Below are 15,216 nucleotides of genomic sequence, written 5' to 3'. Positions count from 1 at the left end.
TCAGGAATCACCCTGACAGGATGTGAATGTGACAGGTCATTAAAAAAAAATCCTTCCTTGTTGCCTCACTTTCTGTTTTTGCGTATACAGGTTTAATATTCTCTGAATTATTCACTGATCCAAATATAGTACTGTTCTCTTGGTTTTCACTCCCTGGTTTTCAAGCATTACATTTTATTGTTAATGCATGTTTTAGCTATATATCAGCTCTGTGGGTAGGTCTGGTTTTCAGGTTACATTTCTTATTCCTAGTCCTGTCTTGCCGAAGCTGAATGCCTTGTTTTATTTGTTGTAGTTTTTTTTGTTTTTTGTTTTCCTGTCTTTGTTAGTTGTTCATGCTGAAGTCCTCTCTGTACTGTACTTGCATCTGACTCCCTGGATTTTCTTGACATCGTTTTTAAAATGTTAAAAACTTCCCTTTGTTATAGTGAAACATGCAGAAGTGATACTTGGAAATTTTGCTACGTGAAGTTGGAACATGCAGAACGCAGTTTGGTGTATTCAAAATTTCACTATGTGATGGCTTTTCCCAGAACAACAAAAAATGTGTGTCAATGAGAAGGTTTCAAACATCAAACTGTGTAAATTTGAGTTTTGGGGGCATGTCATGTCTCAAAAATTAAGAACTCTCAAAATGAGCATTTATTATTATTATTATTATTATTATTATGTTTTGGTCATAGAAATAAACGAAAACAAGCAGAAAAACATGTGTTTATATGTGTCTGTGTGATTTCTTTTCCTATGTGACCCGTTTTTCATTTTTTGCTCAGTCATGTTTTTATAGTTGGTTAAAATAAAAACAAATTCAGTTCATCATATTGCCTGGAAAAAAAGGATATATTACTCTACTGTATACTGCACAATTCTGAGCGCTACTGTATATGTGTTTATTACAAAAACTCCAAAACAAAAAATGGCTAAAATCCTCTAAGCTTTAAGGGCTGAAGACAAATATCCCAAGGACTAAAATGTTCCAGACTTGGTATTAGCACTTGAAACTTTGTCGAGCACTGTAGTTATTGAAATAGGTAATATTTGTATGAAGAAGCATACTCAATGTTATGCAAATCGATTATCCAGTAAGGATGTGAACATCAATGGTTGACAGATTGTTCAGACCAGATCTAATGATGTGTTGTGTGACATTTGGCAGACGCTTTTATCCAGAGCGACTTACATTTTTATCTCATTATACATCTGAGCAGTTGAGGGTTAAGGGCCTTGCTCAAGGGCCCAACAGTGGCAACTTGGTGGTTGTGGGGTTTGAACCTGGGATCTTCCAAACTGTAGTCCTATACCTTAACCACTGAGCTACCCCTGTGACTCTTACTCATCTACTCCCATGATTTGTTTTTGCTGCACAAACATAAAAAACAGGCATACAATAAAATTCATCATAAAGCAGATGTATTTATGTTTCCTACTATCATATAGCGGATAAAAACGGTTGTGACGTCAGAGACAAGTGTACGCGTGTGAAACAACGGTCACTACAGCTACTTCAAAAAACAGGAACACTAACTCAGTAGGAGGTGTAAAGAAATGTGTGTTTAATTGAATAAATGTATTAACAACGAATTAATTAACAGTAAAAAGGTACCGGACAGCTGCACGTACTATTTCCCGTCATGCTAAGTGAGCAGCGGGTGATAAAGCAGTGCTAACAGCAACTCTTAAGTCTTTCTCTTCGTCTGTACTGGCCTATTTTACACATACTTGCTCTGTCTCCTTCCAAACCACCTCTGTTCTACTTTCAGCCTCTCAGGAGGGAAAAAAAAAACGAGAGGACAAAAAGATGCGAGAGCGAGGATGCCTGTGAGAGATGTAAAGCAGGGCAGTACAACAAGAGACGGATCGGTTCAAAGTCGTATTCCGTCCCGAATGTGCGCAGCAAAGTAGGTAGGAAGTGGGGGGAAAAAACATAATAGAGACCCGGGAAGAATGGAAGCTATAAACGCGAACCTGGGGTCAGATTGCAGGGTCAGCCATGATACGGCGCCCCTCGAGCAGACAGGGTTAAGGGATTCGCTTAAGGGCCCAACAATTGCAACCTAGTAGAGCCGGGGCTTGAACCACTGACCTTCCAATCAGTAACTCTGTGCCTCAACCCTCTAACCTGCATGTCTTTGGATTGTGGGAGGAAACCCACCAAGCACGGGGAGAACATGCCAACCCCATGCACATGCAGACCGGAGGCGGGAATCGAACCCAGACCCTGGAGGTGCAAGGTGACAGTACTAACCACTAAGCCACAGATTCAGCACGTCTTCACATGTATATTCCAAGTATAAAGCCATGTATTAACACTTCAGCTTCAGTTTCAGTTTGTGTGTGTGTGTGTGCAGTTGTATGGATACGCTTTAGCACCACTGATGCTAAGCCCCCAAGCTGTGCTCTAATTTGGGACTTGAGTCTAACTTCAATCTGCAGGAAAAACGAGCATGCCTGCTTTCACTGCCATACACTCTTCACACCAAGACACTTCCTTTAGCAAGCCCCATTTTTCGACAGCCTGCTTCCGGACAAGACAACAACAAGCCGTCAACAATTTAGGTCTTCACAGAGCTAATGATATATGATAGGATATAATCTAATGATAGTTTCATCAATGAATTGTTTGGTGAACAAGTTATAAGATAAAAGAGATAGCAGGGTTGTTACAAGACAAGCATTTAAAAACAAAAAACAAAAAAAAACCATACCATATGTTAGACTAATGGTGAATGGCATTTGTTCCCCAAATTGGCAACGAGCAGTCGTAAGAAAAAAGAGGAAGCAAATGTTAAGTGTGAACTACAGTATGTATACTTAGTAATAAACTTCTTAGTTTTTCCTTTTTTTTTTTCAAACCAAAGAGATGACAGTTCCGGTTTCTTATTTTGTACGTGACGTCATGATGCCCGTCAGCCATAGTCCTGCCCACTTCTGGAAGGTGAACTGGATGTTACTTATCAGGTGCCCCTTCCCAAACCCACATTCAAAACCAATCACGTAAGCACTTTCAACAAGAAAAAAATGATCTGATAATGTGATGTCATCCTAAACAACATTTTGTCTCCTTGTTGATTACTTCTAAGTCGTTCCGAATCGCCTCTGAACTGTCCATATTGTGTTTCATGGGTACCGTAAGCTTCTAACATAAGCCTTAGTCCAAAATTCCACTCTAATTCCTGAACAAGGGCACTACTTGGTGTCCAGCTTTCCATTTTATGCTATTTAGGTTTTACGCCGGATGCCCTTCCTGACGCAACCCTCCCATTTTATCCGGGCTTGGGACCGGCACTGCATCCAGTGGCTGGGGGGTTTGGGCACTGGCTGGGAATCGAACCCGGACCTTCCGCATGGCAAGGATTATTCCATCGCACTTTTCCTTGGTGGAGGATGGGTATTTTCCAATTTCCGAATACAATAATGAATAAAAATGGTAAATGGTACGTACACTAAAATTTTGATTGTTTTTACAGAGGGATAGATTTATACTTAGCTAATACTGTTTTAGGGTTTTAACTTAAACTACAATTTGAATTTGAATTCCTCAAAAAAAGTACAAAATAACATTCAATACATTTAATCAAACATCAAGATCTACTGGTGATGAGCAAAGAGCAAAGTTAAGCTGTATCCACTAGGGCAAAAAGCCATTTTAGCCATAAGATACATCTTTGGTTAAGGGAATCTAACATAAACACATTTTCGATCCTGTTGTCTCAGCTCTCCACATCATCAGTAGAAGAGCGTGGTTGGTTTCGGGCAGGTTGATAATGTCAAGTCTTTCTCACGTCATTAACAAAGCCTTGGCTGCTTGGTATTTGTCAGGCAGTTGGTATGAGATCTGACAGTTATCGAAGAGACAGGCTATTACACATACACTACCGACTATGGCATGTTGATGAATATCACATCTCCACTTGTCCATCTGATGCTAAATAAGGTGAGTGATGGCTTCCTGGTCAGCTGTTGTTTTTCCTCTCAATTTAATAATTGCTTTACCCTGGTAAGGAGCCCTAAAGTGAGAAAACTCCTTTAATGTCATCACAGTTGATTAGAGATTATGAGCAAAAACCATTTTAGTACAAATTTGTATCCAAAAAAATAAAAAAACTAAACAATTGAAAAATAAAAACAAATAATTATGCATTTAAAATGCTCTTGTGAATTTGCACTTTTGGTGGGTCTAAACCCAACTTGAAAGGTGTGAATGAGCCTGTTGTATTTAGTGTGTTTGGCACGAAAGGATAAAGCTGTGCATTTTGGAAATAGGAAAGACATGATGCTTGCTGTTTTAGGTAGTAAAGTGCAAATCAATTTAAATAGCTAGGAATTAGAAGAAAATGTCTGTAAACAGTATCAGACTTGAACATACAGTATACAGTATAGAGTATCATATTCAGTGTTGCCAGATAAACAACAAACAAACAAATAATCGTACAACCCAGAATAATCGTATTTTAGTGCAAATTATCGTATATTGAAAATGTGGTTGCAGCGCCCCAGAACCGGGTTTGCAACCGATATAACTATGTCTACCAAAAGAACTGCAACAAATTCCAACTATTCAAATAGATTGTTTTAAGCATAGATTGTTATGCCTACATAGGGTACGCTGTGCACCACTAGCTAGCTAGGGGGTAATAGCAGCTGTCTCATCAGATCTCCGTGATATGGGTTAAAAGTAACTAGGCACAAAAATTGGTAATAAAGTGCATATTTTTAATACAAATTTACAGAAATAAATTGTACATGTACTTTATTACATACTGTAGGAAAATGAAGTCTTTAAATGTCAGCCTCTTGCAGCCGATGCCTGTACTCTCGACGTGGAAAATATGAAATCCTATTTATTATTGTCTATTTAGAGACTGTTTTTTTTTTTATAATATTTGACTTAAATGATACTCTAAATTCTATAGCCATCAAATAATATTGCCTAGTTCATTTTCACCGGGTATAAAATAAATAATCAGATTGGTTCCAAATCGCACCCAAGCCAGTAAACTATGAAATTATCGTCTGGGATTTTATAATTACTCATCGTATATCATAAAGAGACCAAAATTATCATACAAATATGATACACACAGTACACATCTGGCAACACATCTGGTGTTATTGAAAATAAAGATAAATCAGACTGGTTTTGAAGCCAGAACAGTCAAACTCCTTTTGCAACATACACTCGGTTACTCTGGATGGATCCTGAAATGTACTCGTCCCCCTATAGACTATGCATTTTTTCTCTCTCTTTTATTTTTAATTGAAGAAACCTTCTCAAGGTACACTGCTGAGGGTAGGTTTAGGTCGTACCATAGGGAACAAAATGCACCTATTTTTTGACAAAGACAAACTGTGCGGTATATTTTGTCTCAGTGTTCGAAAAGTATTTCCTATATGCAGGACTTCGTCTATTAAAATCATCCCCTGGTGTGTTCTCCTCTTGGCACGGTTCTCCATGAGGGTGGGAACACAAGAACAATGCTTAGACAATGCGGTCTGAGGGCGGATGAGCCGAACTCTAGTGTGACTGCACTGAGAAAATGATCTGACTCGGACTTGGACTCGGAAGTGGAAGTGAATCCAGGATGCCGGGTATTCTGCGTCGCAGCATTTATTTATTTTTTTTGTACAGGTGAGCAACTAAACTGAGCCACAGGACAGAAGTGAGATTCCTTTAGTTCTGGAATACTTGGGTGGACACATACTGCAGAAAGAGACAATTCTTAGATCTTTACTAAAAGAAAATCTTAAAAGGAATGAGAAGCATTGACTTGGCATCCAGAGGTCAATGCGTTTGCCTGACACTACAAACAATCCACTAGTTATGGACACACACACACACACAAATCTTAATTCCTAGCCAGAGATAAAAGGAGACATAGACAAATTGGCTCATGTGTAGATCAGAGCATCGACTCGAACTGCAGCTCGATATTAATACACCAGGACAACACCTCTCCTTCTCACTCTCTTTGTGTCCCGCACACGATTTCACTCTCTATTTGTTTCTTCCTCTTTCCTTTTCTCTCCTCTCTCTGTCTATTCTTTATTACACTATCATAGTGTCTGTCCCTGTCAGGACGAGATTAGCCAGAGGCTGAACCCCGGCCAACAGCGCACTGGAGAAGGGCCTCGTTCTTAAGTACACGACGGTTCCGTCCTGCTATTTTGATCAGCCATGAGTGCCACTTGAGCAGGAGCAGTCTGGAGAGGGAGCAGGATGAACCCTGTGTGCTTGTGGTTTATTTTCGCCTGTCATACAGACAGCTGTGTCGAGCCTCTGATCTTTCACATGCATGAGGCCTTTAGTGTGTGCAGGAAAGCACAGGTAATTCCCACACCTTCAGTGGAGGTGTTGTTTTGTTTTTTCTTTTCTTTTTTTATGCACAAACCTTTTTTTTTAGGTAAAGTGTCAAATGTAAGATGCCTGGACAGGAGAACATCATCATCTGTTTCTAGACAGCAAACACAGATTATGTGCTAAAATGCAGATGTTTAATACAAAATCTAGTTGCTTAAAATTGCAAATTTTCCTTTTTTTTTGTAAAATTATCTATCTTTAGATTGAAAGATAGATACATAGATCTATCTATCTACCTAACTATCTATCTAATAATTCATTTGTTTACTTATTCACACCTTTGTTCATTTGTTTGTTTACACAATGATCCATTTATTTATTTTTTACCTATTCTTTCATTAAATTAAAAATGTATCCTTAATACATAATATTAGTATTAATTTATAGGTATTTGTTTGATTACCTAACAAATGATCTATCTATCTATCTATCTATCTATCTATCTATCTATCTATCATTAATTTGTTTACTCATTCACTTATTTGTATGTTTGTTTATTCCACCATCCCTTTATTAATTTACTCAATATTTAATATAAATTTATTATGATGATCAATCTATGTATCTGAGATTTGTTTACCTATTCACTCACATTTACATATTATTTTTGTTTGTTTGTTTGTTTATCCAACCCTCCATGGATCCATTTAATCTTCGATTTATGTAATCCATTTATTTATTTGTTTGTTTGGTTTTTATTGATTGTTTTATTTATTTTTGATCGTAGGTCTTCTGAGAGCTCTTTTCTGCGAGGCATGGTTCCCATTAGGCAATGCTTCTCGAAACCAGTAAACCCAAAACTGGTGTGTGTTTTTAAAGGGCAGAACAGCTTTCAGCAACACATCCAGTATCATCACACTGATTGGACTCAAGGTTGGCTCACTCCTGGCTCCAGTTAGCTCTTGGAGAAGTCATTGGCTAGGGGTTCACATACTTTTTCCACCCTGCACTGTGAATGTTTACATGTTATGTTCAATAAAAACATGAAAACATGTAATGTTTGTGTAGTATTATTTTAAGCAGACTGTGTTTTTTTTGTTATTGTTGTGACTTACAGTAGATGAAGATCAGAGCACATTTTATGACCAATTCATGCAAAACTCCACGTAATCCCAAAAGGTTCACATACATTTTTCTGCAACTGTACCACCTTGTGTGAATATGTATTAAAATACTGTACGACAATTTTTTTTACATTAATTAAAAAGAAAAACAGTCACATTAACTCATTATTAGTTATTGTTCTAATGAAGATATATAAATAATTGTGCATTTGTACTGTATGCGAGCTGCAACATAAAAAAACGAAAAATTCTGTAACAAAATTTCAACGAATGATGTGAAACTGGGCCTGTACATGGATGTGATATTTATTTTATTTGCGCTCTTTGTTTTACAAAAGTCAGGTTATTTGTTTTTGTTTTGTTTTTGTTCTTTGTATATTTTAGGTAGAATTTCTCACTTTCGAGTCACTCAGAAGCCAATCTAAATCTAAATCTAAATCACACCCAAAGAGTCAGGCTTATCTCTGATGGGTTTTGTTTCTGGATTACTGCGTGCGCGCGCGCACACACACACACACACACACACACACGCACACACACACATACATACATACACACAATGTTTATTCAACCCACCTCATCCCCAAAACCAGTAATCTGTATCAGAGTAGTATAATGCAGTTGATTAAGATGATGATGATGATGATGATGATTACATTGTAAGAGGTTCTACTCAGTTTCTGGTGAAATATGAACACAGCACACACCACACCAGAACATATTATTCCCGCGCGGAAAAAACAACATGTCCTGTTCACTAACCGGCCTGAAAAATCCTATCAGCTAAAAACTCATACACTCTCCCCTGACAGCAGCACTATCTAGGACAAAGTGATTTACCACCAGCAGCACGATTTACGATCTCGTTTCGGATAACTGTTTCGTCTACCTTGGGTGTGAAAGAGGGACAAAGCTGCAGCCTGGGAAAAAAAAAAAACTAACAACAAAAACATGAGCAGTCCTAAAAGATTAATTTGCTGGCCCAGGCAGAAGGAAATTGACCGGAGGGGGTTGAGCGGCGAGTCTAGAGGGTGGGCCAAGAGCTACTGTAGGATGGAACATGAATATTAACTATGAGCTGCATGCTGATCAGACCATGAAGCTGTGAAAGTTGTCACAATGTCATCAGAGCATCCTGAGACGCCTTTCTGCCTAGAGGAAATGCAAAAAAAAAAAAGGCCTTATTTGAGTTCCTACAGCCTTCCTGACAGCTCGAACCAGTCTCCTCTGACCTTCTCCATAGCCAGACTCAGCGAATGCTTTATTATGCAAAAATATTGATACGAGCTACAGGGAGATATTTCCTTCCACATGAAGATGGAATTTAATAACTGTGACACATGAAAGCAGGAGGCTTTACATACCATGGAGTTTCTTTATTAGGGTCACAGGGCCTTGGTGTTGCTTTATTAAGAACTTTATAGTATGGGTCACTGGGTCAGAACTCGGGCTGATAGAATTTTTCCTGATCTCAAGAAAAAAAAAGGATCTCACAGATTCATGATACTGTTTCACGGTTACCTTGACAAAAGACAGATTGCTCTAGAACACACACACACACACACACGCACGCGCACACCTTCCTGTGGGAGGAATGCAGACGGGGTGAAATATGTCGTGTCTGGACCCGAGAAAGAGGACAAGCCCACAGTCCTCAAGTAGAGTCGAGGATCTAACCAGTTCCTAAAATAACAAGGATGGTTAAAAGACCTTTTTTTTTTTTGTCACTCACTCACCTACCTTTTCACTTTGTCGCCTCGTGATTCGCCTCATTGTTACACTAATGCACATGCTATTACTCACGCTTTTAGTCCTTGTTGTTAACCGCTATGCTGTCGAGTGCCCCACTCGAAATGACCTATTTTTCTCACGCCATGCAAAAGCTTTTCTCTCTCTCTATCATTTTCTTTCTCCCGCTCACTCGCTTCTGTCCCACTTTTTCATCATTTGGGAGAAAGAAACTCCCTGCTCCCACAGAAATAGGGCGAGAGGCTATTTCCAACACCTTCTGAAACACATGCACACTCCTTATTCCAGGAGACTTTTTATAACCTTCATTTCCTGTTTTTCTTCTTCGTTTTTTTTTGTCTTATATAACTGGTTTGATCCATAACCTGTAGGCCAATGGTGTCAAATGTATTGATTTCTCTTCCCACTCCAATAATTTGAGATAATGTGTGCAGATTCATCACACTCATATCTGGTTCTTCCTCACAAACTTGGAAGCGAATGTCTTTATATGCCGTAATATTATTATACTTCCGGAGGTCCAACCCTGTTCCGGCATGACAAGGTGAGCTCCAGGAAGACATGGTGCGTTATGGCTGGAGTGGAAGAACTTGCATGAGAACCTGCACTCAACCTTACTGAACCCCATTGGGATGAACAGGAACTGGAGCCTCCTTGACATCCTGACATCAGCGCCTGAGGTTAATGCTCTTGGAGCTGAACAAACGCGAATCCCAATGGATATGTTTTGAAATAGAGTGAAAGCCTTCACACTGACTCACTCATTGTCTTTACAGGGTCGTGGGGGACATGGAGCCTATTCCAGGAGACTTAGGGCACGAGGTGGGGTACACACTGGACGGGGTGCCAATCCATCAAGGGCTACACACCAAACAGACTAATCTGCATATCTTTGGAATGTAGGAGGAAACGGGAGGACCTTGAGAAAACCCACCAAGCACAGGCAGAACCTGGAGGCGAGAATCGAACCCGAACCCTGAAGGTGTAATATGACAGTGCTAAGCATTACGCCACCATGCTGCCTGAAATGTCCTCCCAGAAAAAAAAAAGTGGAGCGTGTTATAACAGTGAAGGGAGAATAAATCTTGGACAAAAAGATACAGTTGTAATGATCAGGTATCCACAAACTTACTAATGATACATAAACTGTTCATAAATAATCCCAGTTAAATCCAAATGATTGAACTGAAAAATGTTGAGAATGTCAAGAAGGTGGTGGTGAAGACTTACGCAAGGACTGGTTGACGTGGATCGCAAAGGTGGTTGTGGAATGTGCAATGCTTAGGTCATAAAGACCTTCAAGATTCACAGCAGCATGAAACATGCTAAACTTGCTAAACTAAAGCCTCCCCTTAAGCTCATCATGGAATCTTGAGAATAACTGGAATCTAAATTTACACCAGGCTCTTAAACAACTATCTGGCATTCGCTCACATGCAAACCACACACCAGGATCTGCTTTACTAACCACTGACTCTCGGGCCATCTCTACACCCTTTACGATGTTCTTGGTATGAACATTTGCTGATCAGCTTACAGAATTAATGTGCATGGTGAAAGACGCAGACTTAAGTGTTTGTTATGCATCAGAATATAAACACCTAACGCAATAGCACCTGTGGCTACCTGTGAAATAACTCCATACAAGGCGTTAGCTTCATTTCTGCTTCATGCCAAGCCTTTTTCTATCCTGAGTAATTATACTGGGGCTAAAACACGCAGAATGTTACGCCCTTTTTGTCCTTCACAACTCGCCAGGCAGAAGGGTGGACGTGTTTGGACTTTGAAACAGTAAGTCATTTCTTAAATAGGCTGAACACACCCTTTCAACTATGAGAAAGAGCTGTCGCTAGATTTCATGGCTGGGTGTGACAAAAAGCATGATGCACAAGCATGGACAGGGACATGTGACAATATATTTGACACCTTTAATGAATTCAAACCTCGAATAAATAAAACTAGAGATGACTCTTTTCCAGCAGTGTTGATGTTAATTTGGTAATGTTAAGGAAGTTGCTACAGGTTGAAAATTAATATGATTTTGATGTCGCCAGCACATCGTTGACTACATGGTGCTGGGATAATGTGGAACGAATGTACCAAACGCAATAAAACTATTGACTCGAACTCGTTGAATTGGGAGTGCTGCACGCTAACCACTAGGGGGCATGCTACAGAATGCATGCTACAAACATCATATTACGGCAGAGTAATTCAGTAGCTAAGAAGCACCTGACTGTAACATTTAAAAAAAGAGAATGAATCAGAGAGCCAACATTACAACACTAAGAGATGTGTGACATGAGAAACACGTACCGCGTGTGGGAAGCTGTTGTGTCCGTCCTGGTCTCCGATCAGTATTCGAAACCTTGTTAGAAACTTCAGGTAGTCGGACTTTGTACGAAAGGATGTTAATTGGAATAAACGCTCCAAATAAAGGTTACAGTTTGGTTAGATTGAAGTTACTGTACATTCACAACAATGTGTTTGCGTCATTTATTATCTCAACGTCTTTTAGGCAAAGTCAGCTAACATTGACACTAATTAGGTTTTTTTTTCTTCTTTAAAAACAACTCAATTTCTTTTAAACTGAAACAGGATTTTTCAATCCATATCCAATCTTTTCCATGTGAATGATTTAGTGTCCATGTCCTGATATCTTATTGACCATTTTTTCCTGCACTAGTATCAAGTCGGTGCTGATCTTGCGTATCGGAATAGAATCCCGTTTAGATAAAACACAAGAGTAGGGATCTGTAATAGTGATTGGTCATTTATGAACGATTCACTCTTTTTGAACGAGTCTTTAACGTGACTCAGAAGAACGAGTAGTTTCGGAGAGTGATTTGTTTATTTTCTACTGGGTGTGTATGCGCAAATCATCGTAAAACCTCCATAGGTTATGTACAGGAAACAGAAATTAGTAACTTTGAGTCTTTTGGTCCGAATCCTTCGTTCTTTTGTCACGTCACTCCCATAGACGCTATGCAGTGCAACAGATTTAAAAGAACGAACGACTCAGACTAGAAGATATAAGAGGTGAGCTACTCGTTCTGTTTATCATAATATGTCCTTAGCTGCGTTGTAATTTTTCATTCCTGAAACTATAGCCAAAATGTGTGTATGTAGCCATATTGGGGGTCTGTTTATTGAAAAAGTAACATTTTATTTTATTTCTGAACAAAAGAAAAAAATGAACTAAATGACTCAAAAAAAGATTTGTTCATTTTGATGATCAAAATTCAAAGAACCGAGTCACTAAAATGATTTAATCTTTCCATCACTAATTCAATTCAATTCAATTTTATTTGTATAGCGCTTTTAACAATTGTCAATGTCGCAAAGCAGCTTTACACAATCAAAAGAATATTTAAGTTTGTATGGATTGTGAGTGTGCATGAATCAAAATGAGCGATCTGTATGTGTCGTTGATTATTTTCCTACACCTGCACCCCACCCCCAAGTGTTTTACTCCTTTATTCGTTAGTCAAACAGACGTGACATGACGAGCTATTTAATTGCCCACTTACCTGTGAGCAGAACTTCACTCAGAGATCTTTACTCTGATCCTCTTTGCTCTGCTCTAAATCAAACAGAAAGCCTAATGGAGACAAACAGACTTGGCGCTATTCCAAATGACAGAAAGTCTGTGGGGTAAAAAGGTTTTACGGATGAAAGAGGGGAATGAGAACGTATGCCGAACACACACACACACTCATCAAAAAAAAAAAAAAAAACTATTTTCCTGAACGTCACATCCAGCCTTATTTTAACGCCTTTCTCATGCACGTCTCACGCCATCAGCTTTTTTTAGCTAGTCTATTTGTATGACGGAGCTAAAAAAAAATATGCCTGTGAAAAATAAAACTATCAAAATGAAAGCGTATAGAAAAGTTGAATATCTCAAGGCCAATGATAAAATACTGTATATTGAGAAAATGCTGTATGTTGAAGATACATCACAATATCTTCATTAAATCGCTTTGTACTTTTTGCTTTTGTGATAAATGCATCTTGCTCTTTACCTCCCGCGTAATGTGGATTACACAAAATGAAGGATGTGTAGATTAACAGTATCTAAGAATAGAGAAATATGAAATATTTATAGCTTTACTATAAAGTGCTATACAGTATATGTTTTTATTCCTAACTTGTACAAAAAAACATTAAAAAAATGTAGAAACAACAACGAATCAAGCCACAGCATCGTACATTAAGTCGCTCTGGAAACTGGAAAACTGACTTAGAAATGCTCATGAGCATCCTGTCAGTCATATTTTAGACATTCAACCTAAAGAGTCATCATAGATCCTTTAAGAAGCTTCAGGAATATGGGCGTGAAATGATACTGTACGTAGGCTCTTTTTATATAAATAAAAAAAGGTTTTGTCTGTAAATTGGTCAGAATTCACTCATTATATCTTTACGTTTCATACATTGGAGGAACTGAACCCAATCTCAGAAATTTTTGTCTATAGATGTGTATGTCTGTCTGTCTGTATGTCTGTCCAGCCGAAAACTTTGGCAGTCTTTAGGTATTTGCCGAAAGTTTAACTTGCGCCATATATAAAATCAAAATGTTGAGTAATGAGGAAGTTATTAGCAGTTATGTGTCAGATTATGTCACCTAATATTGCGGTTTTTCCTTGAGGTGGGCGTGGCTTAACGTGTCATGCAACATATTCAATCAACGCGAGAGTTTACCTTGTACAAATGCGGAAGACACATAATCGATGGTAATGCACCTACAAGTCACCAAAATCCCCAAGAAACACTAATAAAAGCGCGACAATGCATGGCTTATTTCAAAAAAAGGAAAGTACTATACAATATGAAAACTGAATCTTCAAAGATGAATGCACAGATCGAAGTACTGTATGTTTATTCTTCCTGCGGGAAGTTTATCCAGGTTGTCTTATATGTCCAGAAACGATGGCTAATAAAAAGTAGTAATGCCCCAAACCACCCTACTTCTCCTCTCCATGCACTGGCTTCCTGTAGCTGTCCGCATCAAATTCAAAACCCTGATGCTTGCCTACAAAGCTAAAAACAGCACAGCACCCACTTACCTCTCAGCTCTAATCATACCCTGCACCGAACCACGTCCCCTCCGATCCTCCAGCACTGCTCGGCTGGTCCCACCATCTCACAGAGATAGAGGAAGACATGCATCTAGACTGTTTTCTGTTTTGGTACCTACTGTAGGTGGTGGAACGAACTTCCTCTAGATGTCCGTAGAGCTGAGTCTCTGGCAAAAGAGAGCTAACTGCTCCACACACACACACAAAAAATCGTCCAAACAGTGTTTGACTGATGGTACTGAGGTAGTAACCTAGTAACCTAATGTAAGGATCTATCCAATTACATAACCTTCAATGTAAGTGGTTCTGGATAAGAGCGTTCGGCAAATGCCAAAATGTAAATGTATTAATGTGGAACGTCACTATGAGATAAAACATGGGTCGTTAGAGCAAACATATCTTACATTCTGAGGTAAGAGAATGTAAGATATGAGAGAGAGTCCAGTGTTATGCACTAAAATGCCCCCCACATCCTACCCCACCCCACCCCACATGGACCCCTATATTATTGCAAAACAATTTTAGCATCTATATAGACATGTACGCTGACTTTAACCAGAAATATTGATATCACTGATTACATTATTTTTAGATTTAACCTTTTAACTACTTCTACAAACTCTTTTCCTGTCAACAACGGGTACTTCAGCTAGTTAAAAATAAAAACAAATGAAATTTTGAACCCATTTAACTGTTAAGGGGGAAATAAATCTTACTTAACACACCTTTAAAAACGGTATGAGCTTACTTTAATTGTTTAAAATAAAAACTTCTGAGGTACTTTTGTGTCAAATACAACATAATGGACAATACCAGTCACTTCTACTAAGAAACTTTAAGGAACATAACGGACAAAAAAATAATTACATTGAAAATTTTTTTTTTTTTTTTTACGAAATGGGTATATCAGGGCCGATGTTTAAAGAATATAATACTTTTTTACCCTGTTTATTTCTTCATATAT

The 15,216-nt window shown here is 38.5% G+C and overlaps 1 protein-coding gene across 3 annotated transcripts in view; it reads right to left on the bottom strand.

Moving 5' to 3' along the window:
- Positions 1–15,216, bottom strand: part of LOC128510392 (cyclin-dependent kinase-like 5) — an 83,516-nt gene that overhangs the window by 27,236 nt on the left and 41,064 nt on the right. Inside the window, exon 2 of one of the 3 annotated variants that reach the window (XM_053482648.1) lies at positions 14,372–14,437. The exons of the other annotated variants lie outside the window; for them this stretch is intronic. The gene's annotated coding sequence lies outside the window, so the exon portion shown is untranslated. The remainder of the gene's footprint in view (positions 1–14,371; positions 14,438–15,216) is intronic. 3 annotated transcript variants of the gene reach the window in all.

Source organism: Clarias gariepinus, chromosome 22 (genome assembly GCF_024256425.1).
Source record: "Clarias gariepinus isolate MV-2021 ecotype Netherlands chromosome 22, CGAR_prim_01v2, whole genome shotgun sequence".
Classification (NCBI taxonomy): domain Eukaryota; kingdom Metazoa; phylum Chordata; class Actinopteri; order Siluriformes; family Clariidae; genus Clarias; species Clarias gariepinus.
The sequence above is the reverse complement of the archived record's forward strand: the minus strand, read 5'-3'. Positions and strand labels throughout refer to the sequence as shown.